Source organism: Dasypus novemcinctus, chromosome 23 (genome assembly GCF_030445035.2).
Source record: "Dasypus novemcinctus isolate mDasNov1 chromosome 23, mDasNov1.1.hap2, whole genome shotgun sequence".
In the NCBI taxonomy this organism is placed as follows: domain Eukaryota; kingdom Metazoa; phylum Chordata; class Mammalia; order Cingulata; family Dasypodidae; genus Dasypus; species Dasypus novemcinctus.
This window is the reverse complement of record NC_080695.1, coordinates 49,107,852-49,125,759: the sequence shown is the minus strand read 5'-3', so window position 1 is coordinate 49,125,759 and position 17,908 is coordinate 49,107,852. Positions and strand designations below refer to the sequence as shown.

General features: G+C 43.4%; 1 protein-coding gene across 1 annotated transcript in view; it reads right to left on the bottom strand.

The window, feature by feature from the left end:
- Positions 1–17,352, bottom strand: part of LOC131275544 (ral guanine nucleotide dissociation stimulator-like) — a 28,776-nt gene extending 11,424 nt beyond the window's left edge. The window contains exon 1 of the mRNA XM_071211472.1: positions 17,266–17,352. The gene's annotated coding sequence lies outside the window, so the exon portion shown is untranslated. The remainder of the gene's footprint in view (positions 1–17,265) is intronic.
- Positions 17,353–17,908: the final 556 nt, after the last annotated feature.

Here is a 17,908-nt window from a genome sequence, read left to right as displayed (position 1 = left end):
CCCAGCATTCACACTCCAAGCTATTTCCTCAAAGAGTTGAAAATCATGTCCATGACAAAACCTGCACAGGAATGTTTACAGTGGCTTTATTTATTACTGACAAAAAGTGGAAGTGACCAAGATGCCCAATCATAGTAAATGGAAAAGCAAACTACACAGCCCTACAATGGCATGTATTTCAGCATTAAAAAGATTGTTGCTATGGGGGAAGGAGGGGGGTGAGAGGGGTGGGGGGTATATGGGGACCTCATATTTTTTGAAAGTAATATTAAAAAAAATAAATAAAGACACATACACACACACAAAAGAAATGAGGTATCAAGCCACAAAAATTATGGAGGAACCTTCAAGGCCTGTTGCTAAATGCAAGTAGTTAGTGTGCAAAGGCTCAGTTCTGTGAGATTCCAACTATGTGACCTTGTGGAAAAAGCAGAACTGTAGAGACAGTAAAGAGATCAGTGGTTCCTGTGGTTTTGGGGGGCTGGTTGGGTGGGATGACTGGGGGAGCACAGTGCATTATTAGGGCAGTACAATTATTCTGTAGGATCATGGATTGCTGGATACAGGGCATGATCCATTTGTCAAAACCCGTGACTGTTCACACAAAGAGTGAACCCTCATGTGAACTATGGGTTTTGGTTACAAAAATTGCATCAATATTGGTCTATTTCTTGCAAGGAGAAGCCACATGTGTAGGAATGTATTCTCTCTATTTTTTTCTAAAGCTGAAAAGTCTATTATGTTTAAAAGAAGAGTAGAAAGATTTCTAGAGAGATATTCCTTCCCATCAATGTATGGGGACTTGGAGCTCATAGTGCCTGGGAGCCACCATAGCTTGGAGCATGCCCAGGTCCTGACTGTGGATGACGGGCTGTACCAGGCTGTCCATGAGCACCAGGGCAAGGAGGCTCTGCAGCCTGAGGATGAGGAGGGAGCCTGTTGGCAGGAGGAGCCAGTGCTCACTAAGGCCCTTAGTGATCCAGCCCTGCATGCCCCTACCTGCAGACCACCCTGTAACTTCCCACCACACCACACAAAGGACTTGCAGTCTCCTGCCTGGCACATTTGCACATGCCATTTCTCCCAACTGGCATGACCTCCCCTTCCTGCCTCCTGAACTTCTCACCCTCACTGCTCCAGGTCAAATTACAACTCCTCTGTAAAGCACTTGTACCAGCCCTGGGCACGGAGAGTCACTTGCACCTCTGAGTCAGTGCTGCTCTTAGCATGCACAGTCCCATGGTTCAGGACAGAAGTAAAGATTTCCTATTTCACTGTGGGGTTCTCCCTCCAACCTGGATGTCCCTGGACAGTAGGGACTAGGGCTGCCCCTGGCTCACCTCTCCTCCTTTCCTCTCCACTGGCATGTCAACTAGTCGAAAGCCAACTTTCCCTTACCCTTAATGGTAAGTAGAATGATCCAATAATTGTTCAGTCAAGAAATATTCCTCAGACCAGCTCTGTGCCAGATGTGGTGTCAGGTGCTGAGAACACAGAGCTCAACATGAAGGTCAAGAAGGAGCAATCCATGGATGGTCCAGGACAGATGAACATATATTTATCCTTAGACTAGCAGAGAAAGTGTTACACAGGGACTCACAACATAGAGGAAAAGGGCCAGGGCACATGCTCCGTGAGTCTCAGACTTGAATCTCCAGTTTCCTCTGGCTCAGGTTGGGGATGTAATAGAATGATTGTTGATGAATGGGAGGAAGGAGGAATGTGGAAATCACATATGCCTTGAGGATGGCATGTGTGCTGTGCAGGAACAGGCCATGAGGACACTGAAAGCTGCTCTAAGGCTCACAGGCACTCACCTTGTCTCCCAAGGGAAAAGTGGACAGTGTTGCACAGAAGCATCCAGGCTGGGTTCCTGCTTTCCCCTGTGGGACCCTTGACAGTTCTATGAAATGAATTTTCTCTAATTTGCCCACTTCTGGAAGAGTCCAACCATGAGCACCCTGCTGTGATGCTGACAGAATGCTGGCTAGACCCTCTGAAGCCACAAGTGCATTCCCAAGAGAGGAGCCACTGTGGATCTTGGACAAGGCCCTCCTTCCCACCCTGGGCCTCAGTCTCCCCTTCTGTGCATAGGTGCCTGTGGTGGTTCAGCCCATGTGAGGACTTAGCTAGCTTATGCTGTGCTGTTGTGCAGTCAAGCAAGCACTGGCCTGCTTGTTAGAGTATTTTGTGTAATTAAGCTATCACTTGATTGCATCTAGTGCTGGTTACATCCACAAATAACTGAGGAGATTGCCTTCAACCATGCGAGGAGTCCCATCTAATCAGTTGAACACAGGGGGAGGAGCAGGTGAACTCTGGGGATTTGATGGTCTGTGGTTTAAACTACAATGTTGGGAATGTGTTGGCAAATATTCAGGGGAGAATTACTGGTATAGGGTGTTGGATGTGGGGGTGCATATAAGACAGGGTGCACCTGGGGGAGGTTTCTATGGAATATGTAAGTGTTCATCTTGTCATACTGTGTTGTACCATTGGGCAGCTCCCCAGACAATAAACTGGAAAATATTGAATTCCCATCCTGGATAGTCATGCAAAGTTCCCAAATAGAGGGGCAAGAGTCCCCTGAGAACATAGGCAGTGGCTACTAAAAGAGAGACCAATATTTCAAGCCCTCAATATTATTGCAAGTAATGATGAAATTTGTTCTTCAAAAAGTGAGACTTAGTGGTTACCATAATGCCTGAGGAGAGATGGAGGGAAGCCTAGAATAGAGTCTTCATAGGGCACTATTGCAGTATTGGAATTGTTCTACATGATCTTGCAATAATGGATACAGGCCATTTAATTAATTAATTAATTTTCCTTCTTGTTTTTTTTAAATGATACATTAAAAAAATATGAGGTCTCATTATACCCCCCACTCCACTCACCCCACTCCTCCCACATCAACAACCTCTTTCATCATCATGGCACATCATTGCATTTGGTGAATACAGTTTGGAGCACTGATGCACCACATGGATAGTGGTTTACATTGTACTTTACGAATTTCATCAAAATTCATAAAAGTGTACAGTCCAAAATGTAAATCTTAATGTAAACCATGGGCCATGGTTAAAAGCAATGCTTCAATATTTGTACATCATTGTAAAAAATAAACCATCTACATCTAAAATGTTATAATGGGGGGAAGGGAAAATGGGAAGGGCGTTGGGTGTATAAGAATCCCCTATATTCTATATATGACTTTTCTGTAGCTAAATGTTCTTTCAAGATAAAGTGAAAAAGTAAAAAGTCACTGAGGGACTACATGGAAGAAAATGTGACTGTACATATAAGACAACAAATCTTACAGGGCTGAAAGACAGAATGTCTAAAAATATATATTTTTTATTATTTAAATTTCTTTTTATTTTTTAAACAAATTTTGGATTTTGTGTCATTTCTAAAACTCTCGTTATTATTTCATTTTCTTATTCCTTTTATTTAGTTATTTTCTTGGCTTCATCTTTGGACAGGTTTTGGATCACAAAAGGATCACAGCTGTGGTAGGGGAGTGATGGTGGAATGCATGTGAGGGGGTTCACCTGAAGCATGGTATTAAGGCATTTGAATGTATTCAGGTGTTCAAGGGGCATTATCACAGTCTGTGGAGATCTAAACAATAACTGAAAGAACATCCAATTGACACACTGGGAAATACTGCTACATTCTCTAATGAGACAGTAAGACCCCCTGAGACAGGGGTGGTGCTTGGTTAAAGAGGATGGACTACTGTGTCTGACCTTTGATACTGAAGATTGTACTAAAGAACCTTTTCTTGTGAAATTGAAACTCAGTGTAGTGTTATTGTCTAAAAGTTACCTCCTGAGGGCCTCTTTGTTGCTCAAATGTGGCCTCTCTTTAAGCCAAACTCAGGATACAAATACACTACTTTCCCTCAAGGTGGGACATGACTCCTGGGGGTGAGCCTCCCTGGCACCAATGGATCACTACCAAGCACCAATTAACAATGCAACTAGAAAAAAGACCTTGAGCAAAAATGGGGAAAGGTAAAGACAAATGAGTTTATATCACTAAGAAACTTCAAAGTGAGTGATGGTAAATGAGGCAGGGGTACCTGTTGAGCTGTGCAGATTAACAGATAATTCAGGTGCCTGGTGTGGATGAATCTCAGTAGGCAAGACTGGAATTAAGGAGAATAGCTAGGAACTGAGCACAGAGGTCCACAAGAGTGAGGATGAGGCCAATACTGGGAAGTGGTAGTGGACATGAACTGAGGAAGATAGACCAGGGAGGGATTCTGGTGGTGAAATCTGCAGAACAAATGACTGGCTGGATTTGGGAGTAAGAGTACAGAGGAGAAAATACGATGTTCCCAGGTTTCTTGCTTGGACAGCTGGCTACTTAGTGGTGACCCTCTTTGGCATGGAGGCGCAAGAAAAGTATTTGAGGGACATTCAGGTGGTCATCTGATGCTAAATGTATGTAGAATGTTTAATAAGGGGGATTGTAAATATGTGGACTGAGGTAGAGTTGATGGTAAAACATTAAAATGAGTATAACTAACACTGCAGGTTTATAAATGTTGTGACTGAAAGGGGTCATCTCTGGAGGTTAATGTTAACTGAAAGACTGCTGGAGGATAACCTAGGGACTGTATAATATAATGATTTCAGTTGTAGATGAGAATTGTGGTTAATAATACAAATACAAGAATGTTACTCTACTACAAAGTATTAAGAATATAGTGATACATGGGGAAAATATAACTAATGTCACTCATAGACTATAGTTGACAATACTACTGTAATAATTTTGTAGCAAAGGCAGAGAAGGCCTATATCAAAGCTCAAGGTAAAAAATAGAATATGGGTACAGTTTTATGAGCTGTGAATATATCAAGTTATTTTTTAAATTCTTTTCATTAACAAAGAGACCTTGGTCATGTGATTTGAATAGTCTGTGCTGTTTTGTTTGCCTTTTGGAAAACTGGAGAAAGAGTTGAGTCTGTTTCAGGGATTATAAAGGATGAATGTGCCTGGGCAGCATTATTTAAGGTGCCCAAAACTGGTTTCTTGAACTGCCTGAACTTTGGGAGGAGAGCCCCCTCCCCAAGCCCTGAGCTCTCAGCAGTGGACACACCACATCTCCTGAGAGCCTCACAGCTGCCCTGGGAGCAGGGGTGCATTGGCCTTCTTTCAGACTAGTATGTGGAGGCTGAGAATAAGCCTGTAGTTTGGGTCTTCTGCTGAGGCAGCAGAGTCACCTGGCTGTTAAAGTGTGTGAGGTGTGGGCTGAGCGGGGTGCAGCTTCTCCTCAGGCAAGACCATGAGGGAGAGTGAAGTAGGGCCCATCCTAGGTCAGGCAACCCACAAGTGACCGAGTAGTCCATTATGGCTGATTGTCTCTCCACTGTCATCAGAGAGGGTTGGGTTTGGAGGTCCCTCAGCCTCTCCCCCAGGTCCCCCTCCTCTGGGGCCCAGAATCCTGCACAGGTCCTGCCCACTGCGGGGCCCTCATGGTAGTTCAGGAAGAGGGAATGGGGATGGCTAGTAAGTAACTAGGGGACCCTTTCTGAGGGATATTGTCTACCCTAAAAGGGAGACTGATCCACTTTCAAAAGTGGAGGAAGGTGGGCAGCCGTGTTACTTCTTATGTGGGTGGGTGTGGTGGAAATGAGAGACCCACCTGGGCAGGACATTCCCTGGCTCCATCCTTCTTTTAGATTTATGGGGAGAGCCTCAGTCTCAGAGACTGGGGAGACCTGTTGGAATGGAGAGTAGGAGTATGGGGGTGACACCAAGGTCAATTTTCTGGAGGAGGTGCTATATGAACCTGATTCTGAGTAGACATTGGGACATGGATGGGAGTGGAAGTGAGGAGGGGGCCCCATGTGAGCAAAGACTCAGCCTCTGCCCTGTCCTCCCAACAAGTCCACTCAGGCCTCATCTAGTTCCTGTCCTCCCTTCTGTCCCCAGGAATACCTGGTGATTGTCAAGATCCAGCTGCTCCCCAAGGCCAGCCTCAAACAAGAAAGCACAGCTCCTGCAGCCTTCCTTCTCCCCATCTCCCTACCTTCAAAGGAGAAATCCTGTAAGGGAGTAGAGGCTCCCACAGGGCCTACCATTTGGCTGTTTTAGTTTAGTAGACTCCCAGCGTGTGGCAATGATTTTGATTCAGTGAAGCTTGTGGTCTCCCTCCCTTTGTCCACCTCTGTCCACATCACTTCCTTCCTCTCATTGCCCCTGCTCAGCCTCAGCTCCTCTTCTACTAAACACTCAGGAGAGGAGGATCAAAGAAGAAAAATCCTGGGGATGCAGATCAAATCTGGCTTGAAATTCCCCAAATCAGACCTCATTGTTTTCCTCTTAGAAATGAAAAAGAAAGAAAAAGTCAAACCACAAACCCATGAACTTTAAAAGTTGGTGATTTCATCTCAACAGCCCAGTTTTCCTGATGTCCTTATGCCCCTTCCCCCACTGAACAGCCAGGAAGGGAGGGAGGGAAAACTAGCAAATGTGGAAAATGGTGTCATTCTAAATTCATTCATACCTGTTTTACTACTTTTAGATTTCAAGGAACCATGTATTTGTTCATTCATTTGTTAACCCATCCATCCATTCAAGAAATATGCAGTGATCTCCTACTATGTGCTAGGCTTGGGAGACAGCAGTGAACAAAGGAGAGATGCCCCACCCTTGTCCAGCCTACATTTTTGTTTTAGTGACAGACAATAAAGAAAAAGCAAAATAAATGAGAACATAATATCATGCGTTACGAGGGAATGAGGACTGTGAAGAAAAGGAAAATGAGGAAAGAAAGAGGGATCTGAGTGCAGGGATGGGGAGTTCAAGCCACAGTATAAATAAGTTGGACAGAAAGGTATCCTGAAGAAGGTAGAATTTCAGCAGATCCTGGAGGGAGGTGAGGCTGTTTGCCAAGTGGGTCTGGGGAGAGCAGAGAGCCTGGGTGAGCCTGCCAGGGTCAGCATGGGGCCATGGCAGCCACTGAGGCAAGTGCTGTAGGGTTGGGTTCTTACTGCCATGAAATAGGGAGCCATTGCTGGGCTTTGCAGAGAAAATTGTTCTGTTCCGAGTTAGGCTTTAAAAGGTCCACACCCATAAAGCAGTGACCAGGACTGTTTATAGTCCCTGAATTTCAGATTAGTCTGGGTCGCACAGGCCCCTTCCCACCCCCTAATTTGCAGTCCAGGACACTGAGGCCCAGATTGGAAGATGTCCCCTGAATTCACAGGCCTCCCTGGTGGAGGAGTCCAGGTGAGAAGCCCACCTTCTCACCTCTGCTGTGTGCCCTGCACTGGGGCTGGGCCTCGGAGAGGTCCTGCTGTAGATAGACCCTTTGCCTGGCTCTAGACCTCCCCCTGAATGGGTCACTGTGGAAGACTGAAGGGTGTCCCCTGACATAGGCAGGTTCTGAATCTTAATCCACCTTCCTGTGGACCACTGTAAATGGAAACTCTTGAAGATGCTATTTTCAGTTAAGATGTGGCCAAGCTGAAAAGAAAGTGATGGAGAACCTTAGGGAAATGGCATGTAAGGACTATTCATTAAGAAGAAATTAAACTATACATGAAAGTGTTCTACCTCATTAATTTCAACAGTAACCCAAGAAATGCAAGGCACTAAGTTAAAAAATCAGGTCCAATTAACCCACCAAAGAAAATAATTATGCCCATTGTTGGTAAGGGATCAGTGAAACAGGAATTCTCATTCCCTGCCAATAAGGGGACAACTTTTCTGAAGAGATTTAAAAATGCTCTTATATTTGGGCCCTGTAATGGAACTCTTAGAAATTGATCAAAAACAAAAAATTGGAAATGAGGATGGAGACTTAGGTATAACATATTTTTCAAGGTGTTGTTTACAATGGAGAGAAACAGAACAGCATTTAATGTTCAAAACTAAGATCATGGGTAAAGAAATAATAGTACATCTCTACATGAGACTATTGAGCCATCATTTAAAGTTTTATTTTCAAAAACTAATGTATGTAATGGCACACCCGAGCCCACTCCATGGTTTTGAGCAATTTAATTTCTCTCCTGCTGTGAATTAGAAACCATGACATGGCTGCTGGGATAGACTAAGGGGTACAGTGAAAGACTCTTGTCCCCCAGGCTAACCTCCTGCACCATCAGACCTTTCCCTCAACCTTCTGTCATCCTCTGAATGCCACCCTTGGGTTTTGAGCTCTGTGCCCAATGCCCTTTTTGCCTGATTTCAGTTCTGACCTTCTCCCCGACATCATATCACTATCAGCCTTAAGTCTCTAACCCAGATAAGAAGCCCCTTTCCAGGACCTAAGACTCTGCCCCAGTCTCTTCCACCCTGCCAGGGTGGTGCCTTTCTGGCAGACAGGTCTTTGCTGCATTCTTCAGGCAATTAACAAACAGCTCCACTGCCAAAACCAGTCTGCCTAGCCCTCTAAGCATTGGCTAAAGTTAACTCCTTGGCTTCTGACAGCTTTGATACAATTTTACTGAGGCAAAACTAAAATTTGGAAGAGAGAGAAGTAAATCCAGCAAGATATGAATCTGTAGTCCTCCCTTGGCCCATGGGTTATTTCAAAGTGTGATGTTTAGTTTCTGGGTATTTGGAGGTTTCCCAGATTTCTTGATGTTATTGGTATTGAATTTAATTCCATTATGGTCAGTGAACATACTCTGTATGTTTTCCATCTTTTCAATCCATTGAGACTTGTTTTATGGTGGATATGATCTATCTTGCTAAATACTCCAAGTACGCTTGAAAAGAATGTGTATTCTGCTGTGGTTGAGAGGAGTATCCTACAAGTCACAATTAGGTAAAGTTCTATATCCGTGTTGGGTTCTTCTACTTGTTCCTTGAATCATCAAATGGAGATAATGGAGATGCTGAAATTTCCAACTGCAATGAGAGTCTGGCGAATTTTACTTTTAGTTCTAGCAATTTTTGCTTCATGTATCTTGAAACATTGCTATTTGGTATGTAACTATTTAGGATTATGTCCTCTTGATGATATCACTTCTTTTTCACTGTGAAATGGTCTACTTTAATCCTGGTAATACTCCTTACTCTGAAACTTTTTTCTTCTGATATTTTTAAACATGTATTTCTTATTTTTTAAAAGATACTTGGATTATATAAACCTTAAATTAAAAAATAACGGGATTCCTCTATGTTCTGTTTCTCTACAACTCCCTCTTCTGATATTAATATAACTATTCTTTTTAGGGTAATATTCAAGAGTATATATATTTCTATTCTTTGACTTGTACTCTATTCACATTTTTATGTTTAAAGTGGGTTTCTTATAGATAACATATAGTAAAATGGACTTGCTTTTTTATCTAATCCGATCATCTCTGCCTTTTAGTTGGAGTCTTTAGAATTTAGACCACCTGGCTCTTTTCTATTTGTACATTTTTGTTTTCATTACTTTTCTCCTATTTGATTACATTTTTGGGGAGTTGAGTACTTTTCTAATATTGCATTTTCTCTCCTTTAATGGCTTATTACATATATCATTTGATTTTTAGTGATAGCTCTAGGGCTTATAATATATATCTTTATCACAGTCTAGTCAAGTAACACTAACTCACTTTGCTACTAGTATAAAGTATCAAGTATTAAACCCTTACAAGAATATACTTCCATTTCTCCCCTCCTGGTCTGTGTTCTACTGTTACCATACATTTTAAACCTTGCTGGTGGGTCCACAATGACCTTTCACCTAGAGCTATTTTGACTCCTCTACTGAGGTCCTCTCCTTGGTGTTGTGTGTGTATAGAGGCCTTTCCCCTCAGGCTGCTTCTGGCTCCACATGAGCTGTGTGGACTGTTCTGCCTGCTCCTTTGGGTGTTTCTTTCCCCATCCACAGTGGTTTGTTCTCTTGCATGTACTTATCAAAGGCTCAAGGACCACTTCATATCTCTGGAGCTTTCCCTCTGTCCAGCTCTCTCCTCTATGGCACCCTATCTTGTGAATGCTAACCACCTTTGCTCCCCAAAATTTTGAATTCTCCACAACTCATGGAGAGCACCAGGCTCTTTTTGGGTCCCACATCTCTGTGCTGTGGCCTAGAAAATCTCTCTAGGGCTCACCTTGTTTGTCATCTTCTTTCAGGGATCATGACCTGTGCTGGCTGTTATCCAATGTAGGAAAGCTGCTATTCCATAAATTGTGTCCATTTGTACTTGTTTAAGGCTACTGGACCCTGTGGTACTCTATTATGGCTAACAGAATCCTCCACATGCCTCACTTGAAATAGGAAACACAAACCATGCCAACAGCACTAGAACTGTATTTATTTCTAAGTTTAAAATGAAAAATAATAAAACACTTAGACCCACCTCCATGGCTGAATCCATTTTGATCTTACTTAGGTAAAGATTTTAAAACAAAGAAGGAAGGGCTTATAATTCTATCATTTAAAGAAGTCAAAAATTTGAAGTAATCTAGTTTCTCTCCCTCATTTTGATATGAGGAATGAAATCTTAGAGATGTTTAGGAATTGTCAAAGGTCATATTAATTCTGGGCCTAACAGGGACTTGAACACAAGTCTCCCAACAAACAAGCCATTAAGCCATGTTACTTCGGTCCTTTCCAGAAATAATATTATAATTACCATTTTCTTTAGCAGTTTCAAATATTACTTAAACTTCCTGACAACCTTAGTGACATCAGGGTAGGTTGAACTATCACCACTACTTCTCAGTTAAATAACCTGCTTGAATGATTTGTCTAAGAGAGTAGTGCTCAAATTTTGTGCTCTGAAGTCCCTTTAGGGCATCTACTAGGTCAAAACTAGTTTTAGAATATTAAGTTATCATTTGCCTTTTTTTTTTTTTTTTACTGTATTGACATTTGCGCTAATAGTGTATAAGTAAAGATGGGTGAAACCCCTCACTTCTTAGCATGAATCAAGCCAATGACAACTAGGAATTCTCCATCATCTTGCCCAGTTTTAACTTCTTACACCTCTGTGGTTTAAGAAAGATTACAAATGGTCAATATAGTAATTGTTTTTAAAGGAATTGTTTTCCTGGGCACCTTACTTTCTAATTTTTATGTACTCCAATGGGACTGGCCACTGTAGAGCTCAGCCTATTTTCTGCATGTACTTGTAGCTTGCGGTAATAAGTCAAACCACTGAAACTAAACTGCTATTGGGAAATGAAGTATCTCTATTTCCTCCAAGGAAATTACATACTTTGTATTAAGGGAAAATATGTTTTTCAAAGCTGCAGTGGTGGGAGTAGAGGAAGGGATTGGGTACAGGCAGGTGTGGGATGTTACTGGGTGCTGGTTCAGAGGTATTCTAAACTAGCAGGAAGTCAGGTTCCTTAGGGGTTTGGGAGAGACGAGATGGTCAGCTCAGCCTGGACTGAGCAGACAAACTTGGAGACTCACATGGTCAAGGAGAAGGCCAATAGTAACTTTGACTCTGACGAGGTATTTATATTTATATCATTTGGGGGATGGGCGGGTAAGACCCAAGTTCCTGATCTGAGGCAAGATGGTCCAAACATACCTGACAGAAGTACTAGTTCAGAGGAAGTTGTTAGGAACTGTCTCCTGAGGCAGACAAAATGAATTCTAAATCTACACACCATAACAGATTGACCTATAATTATTTATTGACATCTTCTGAATGACTAAAATTTTATTTCAATAAGGGATTTCTCTCCTTAAAAAAAATTGGTCTTAAGATTATGGTTATAGTTGGGACCCTGAAGCCAGGTCACCTGGTCCCAAATCCTAGCTCAGCCATTAGCCCCAGGACCTGTGGATACACCTGTCTGTGCCTTAGTTTCCTTATCCATGAAATGAGAACAGTAATATTACCCACATCTCAGAGCTGCTGGGGGCCAAGTGAACCAGTTGATGAAGAGAGTTCAAGTCCTAGACACAGGACCAGGTGTCACCAGGATTGTTACATGGATGACTCTTTAGACAGGACGAGCACAGGAGACATGGAGAGACTTTGTTTCTGAAGCCACAGCCCCAGAAGAAAGCCCGACTCCAGCAAGCACTGCCGTGATGCAAGAATGGCAAGCACTGGCAGGCCTCCTCTCCTGCCCCCTGGGCATGTCAGGCCCACTTGGCAGAAGTCATCCAGCTCTATATGAACCCACATAATGACTATTTCTTCCAGCCTCAGTCCTTGCTTCTTCCATGCCATAGTGCACCCCCTGGTTTTGGATGCAGGTTATCTTCAGGAGCTGAAATTGGAGTTGCATCCATTCTTGAGCCCTTTCAAACACGCCCTCAGCTACCTGCTGGTCCACCCCTCTTCTGATGGCATTGTTCATTCTTTCACAGGTGTTTTTGCATGTGATCTGAGCTGCCTCTTGCAAAAATGATAGCCACAGTCACAATACAACAAGGACTTAGATATCTTTAGCATCAGGGAAAATATATGTATGTATACATGTACATATATGTACTTATATACATATATATACATCATTTTCACAATGAGGAAATAGTTTAAAAATTCAATGGCACACGTGCCATGAAGGGATGTCCCCCACGTAGAAGAGCCCCATGCACAAGGAGTGTGCCCCATAAGGAGAGGCACTCAGCTTGAAAGAAAGTGCAGCCTGCCCAGGAATGGCGCTGCACACAGAGAGCTGACACAACAAGATGAAACAACAAAAAGAAACACAGATTCCCATGCCACTGACAACAACAGAAGTGGACAAAGAAGATGCAACAAATAGACACAGAGAACAGACAACCGGGGTGGGGGGGAGAGGGGAGACATATATAAATAAATCCTTAAAAAAATTCAATGACACAAGCAAATTACAGTCAATATTGAGATACTTCCTCTCATAAAGAAAATCTATGTGAATTAAGCAGAAGTTTACAAAGCCCAATCCCTCTCCCCCCTCCCACAACAGGGCCAACCAAAAGAAAAAGGCTCTAGAAAGTGAATTTGCATGTAGTTAAAGAAAGTAAGAATGAAAACTAGACCATAGATTTTGGAGTCTAAGTAGCTGAGATTCAGCATGGAGAGGAGAAGCAAGGAATCTAGATAAAGAAAGAGAGTAAAAGGGCTCGTTAATGGCCTTTCCCAGGCCCTTGCAATTATTTTGACCTAGGACAGAGGAGGACAAAGACTTTGAGGAATGAGGGCAGTAAAGGACACTGAGAGGGTGGACAGATAGCCCCTGAGGAAGCAGCGACGCTATTCTCTGGGGGCTGCACCTTCGTAGCAGGACTTCAGGTCCTTCTGAAGAGAGGTGCTGAGAGGTGAAGGATGCGCAACTCCTGGCCTCCCAGGATGGCACTTAGCTGGGAAGCCAGGGTAAAAAAGGCCCTTTGCTGCAATTCCTTCCAGAGCAGCAGGTGGGTGTTCCCATGTAGCAGGAATTCCCCTGTCCTAGGTCATGGCTGGTTGCCTCCAGGCTGTCTTCACTGCTGGGCTGCAAGCTTTTCAGACCAGAGCTTTGTTGTAAGACTCTTTTAAACAAAACCGCTTCCTGCAGCACCTGGTACTGAGGAATTACTCGGTAAATATTTGCTGAGTTGATCTCAAGCACATGCAGGGCAGCCTTGAATGGGATGGTCCTGGAACAGGCCCTTTTGGGTGGGGACACAGGCTATTTCTCTAGTGCTGCCATGTAAGCTGGGCTGGGCCTGGAAGAAAGTAAGCCATGGACAGGAATTTTAGGGACTCAAAATTCTTGATACTTTAACTTCTTCCAGCTTCACTACTTTGGATGATACTTCATATCAGTGACAACAGCGATGGAAACAATAATGAAAATGTTAAATGACTGAACATTTTTAAAACTAAGGATTCTCTGAGGATTCCAGTCTCAGGATTTATTGTCAGTTGCTTTCCAGTGGAACAAACTTGCCCTGGATGTCCCACTCCTCTGTAGCAGCCATTCCCTCTCCCCTACCCCATTATGGCTTGTATTTCCTTATTTCTTTATTTATTTATTTATCCCCACCCCATTGTTTGCACTCACTGTCTGTGCTCTGTGTCTATTCACTGCGTGTTTTCTGTGTCTGATTGTCTTCTCTTATTTTTAAAGATTTATTTTTTAAAATTTCTCTCCCCTCCCCTTCGAGTGTCTGCTTTCTGTGTCCATTTGCTGTGTGTTCCTCTGTGTCCACTTGTATTCTTTTCAGTGGCACCATTTATCTGTGTCTCTTTTTATTGTGTCATCTTGCTGTATCAGCTCTCCATGTGTGTGGCACCACTCCTGGGGAGGCTGCGCATTTTTTTTGCACTGCATGGCTCCACTTATGGGTGCACTTCTTGCACATGGGGCTCCCCTATGAGGGGGACACCCCTGCATGGCATGGCACTCCTTGTGTGCATCAGTATTGGGCATGGGCCAGCTCATCACAAGGGTCAGGAGGCCCCGGGTTTGAACCCTGGACCTCCCTTATAGTAGGTGGATGCTCTATTCATTGAACCAAATTGACTTCCCTGCTTGTCTTCTCTTTAGGTAGGACAGGCAACTGATCCAGGGACCTTCTGAAGTGGGGGAGAGGTGCTCAATCACATGTGCCACCTCAGCTCCCTGGTTTGCTTCATCTCTTATTGTCTCTCCCCTGCATCTCTTTTTGTTGCATCATCTTGCTGCACCACCTCTCCACATGGGCCAGCACTCTTGCATGGGCCAGCACACCTGCATAAGCCAGCACTGTGTGTGGGCTAGTTCACTGTGTGAGTCAGTTTGACTTCACCAGAAGGACCCAGGAATTGAACCCTGGACCTCCAATATGGTAGACAGGAACACAACCACTTCAGCAACATCTGCTTCCTGTATGGCTTGGATTTCATAACTTCTCCTAGTAGAACATCCAGACCCCACAAACTCCTGGGGAATAATAAGGGAAGATAAATAGGCAAATTCCAAAATCCTTCTGAAGAGAAAGCCACTACCCATCCTGGCTACCATCTTCATTTTATAAAGAACTTATCTCCTGGCGTAGGAAACTGTTTTTCCACAACCATATTTCCAACCACTTCTTCTCCCAATTTCCATCATTTTCCCCTATAGTGAGTGCTTAAAAACAACTATGTGAGGCATCAGACCTAAACCAGAGGGCTTCCCACCCAACAGAAGAAAACAGAGCAAAATGTTAAGAGACATTAGTGGCTACTGTGGGATTAAAACCATCAGAAACAACCTTGTGGTCTTGAATATATTTCTAAGCAAATAGAAGGTAGATGAGATCTAACAGTTATCAAATGCTAATAATGTGCCAGGCAGTGTGACTGTGCTAAGCCCTTGACTAAAAAAACACATATGACATTGATGTAATGATTATCAGTTTACAGATGAGAAAACTGAGGTTCAGAGAGGATTACTGATGTGTCCAAGGACACACAGCTAATAAGTGACAGAGCCACATTTTATCTAACTTCAAAATTCATCAACTTTGCACTGCCTATTTGTTTCTACTTGAAAGGATGGAACTCGATCTATACTTTAAAAGACGTGACATTTAGGGAAGTGAAAAGAATGAAGAGTTATTCACCATGGGGATAATACAATCAACAAATTTTCAGAAGAATCCCAGGAGTAAGAAGTAGCATGTTGCAGAGGAGAGAGCATGGCCTTTAAAATCTAGTTCTCTACTTATGAGCTGTACGACATTGGAAAATTTGTGTAATTGCTCCCAATTTCAGATGTTTTCATGTAAAAAGACAGAAGCCACTTAACGGGGTTATTGGGAGTATTTGAGGATATAATTCTTGTAAAGTGCTCAGCAGAGAGCTTGGCACATCACAGTAGCTCTTTCTTTCCTGGCAGGCTGGCTACAGGGCAGGAAAGACTGGAAAAGGCAGCTGGAGAGAGGCAGAAATATCTTGAATGACACTCTAAGGAATTTGGAATTTATCCCACAGATTTCTAAAGAGAGGTTGGGTGGCTATACATAGAATGGACAAGATGCATACTTAGAAACTGTCAGAAAAGCAGGGGCAGAAAATGTGGGTGCTGAGTAAGACACAAGTAAAGGTAGGAGAATGGATGGAGCAGCAGCAGGGGACTGATCACATGAAATCCCAGAGATGGAGGAGAAAGGACATTGGGAACAGGAGCTACATGTACAGATTAAGAGATTCTGCTTCTGTCAATGGGGAATGGGACTGGAAGTCAGGGGAGGAGGGAAAAGGGGGGACACACAAAGAAGTTACACACCCCCAACCCATGCTGCCTCTGTTAGCATTCAGTTTGTCAAACACATACAGAGTCATCATTGGGCCACTTTTCCTTTTCACATTCAGAGAAGGGCCTGACTGCCATGTTCGCTTAACTCTACTCCCTCCAACCAAAATACCCTGACCTGGTCTCGGATCCCTAAAAATTTGATCCCCTGCTACATGTTTGAGATATTTCATAAATAATGGGAATCATAATATTAAGCAACATCTCATTCTCTACTCTAGGTCAGTGTGGGAAATATTTAAATAAACCAAAAAGCAGGCCTTTGTGTTTTGCCAAACACCAAGCTTTCCTCAAGTTGCAAGCTCCTCTCTACACTTCCAGATCTAAAGTACAAATTCTTAAAGATGAGATTCTGGCACAATGTTCTTCAGATGTTTGCTCACAAAGGAATGAGACGAAAGATCTTTACCTGAAAACACCTCCAAACACAGGATCAATTTGGTCATAAATAGGCTGAGTGTGGCTTCACTCAGATCTGTTCTTGCAAGAGACCTGGAGGCACAGATGCCATTCTTCAGGCAGACAGCTTTCAGGTAAAATCTTCGGGACTTTGGGCTGACCACCCACAGATACAGGTGAAGAGGTCAATCTGGATTTCATTCCTCTCCTGCCCAAAGTCTTAGAGCGCAGCTGACCTGTCCTACTGACCCTAGCACTTTTATTTTTTTAAAACATTACATTAAAAAAATATAAGAGGTCCCCATGTACCCCCATCCCCATCACATCACCCCACTCCTCCCACATCAACAACCTCTTTCATCATTGTGGCACATTCATCGCATTTAATGAATACATTTTGGACACTGATGCACCACATGGATAATGGTTTACACTGTAGTTTACATACAATGTCCAGCAACTGTCCCTTTAGTACCACCCAGCACAACTCCAAGTCCTGAAAATGCCCCCACATCATATTTCTTCTTCCCTCTCCCTACCCTCAGCAGGTACCATGAACACTTTCTCCATATCAATGCTACAATTTCTTCCATTACTAATCACACTAGTTCCATAGTACAATATCAGTAAGTCCACTCTAGTCCATACTCTATTCCTCCATCCTGTGGAACCTGGGAAGGTTATGTCCACTCCATACCTGTATCAAGAGGAGGCTTAGATTCCACATAGATGATGGATGTAATTCTCCTGCTTGCAGTTGTAGGCACTCTTGGCTCCATATTAACTTCAAAAAAGATAATAAGGAAATAAAATTAAATTAAAAAAAAAAAGAAGTGGTAGAAAGTTCCCTAGAGATATCTTCCTTCCTAACTATTTTATGGGGAATAGGACCTCATAGTGCCTGGGAGCCACTGTAGCTTGGAGCATGTTCAGGCCCTGGCTGTGGATAACAGGCTGTACCATGCTGTCCATGAGCACCAAGGCAAGGAGGCTCTGCAGCATGAGGATGAGGAGGGAGCCTGTGGGCAGTGGGAGCCAGTGTTCCCTAAGGCCCTTAGTGATCCAGCCCTGCATGTCCCTCACTACACACCACCTTCTAACCTCCCCCCGCACCACACAAAGGACTTGCAGTCTTCTACCTGGCTCATTTGCTCAGGCCATTTCTCCCCCATAGTGTGACTTTCCTTCCTTTCTGCTGACCTCTTCCTCACCCTCCCTGGTCCAGTTTAAATGTCAACACTGTAAAGCACTCATACCTACCCTGGGCATGGAGAGTCACTTGCAAATCTGAGACAGTGCTGCTCCTTGCACGTCCAGCCCCATGTTTCAGGAAAGGAGTA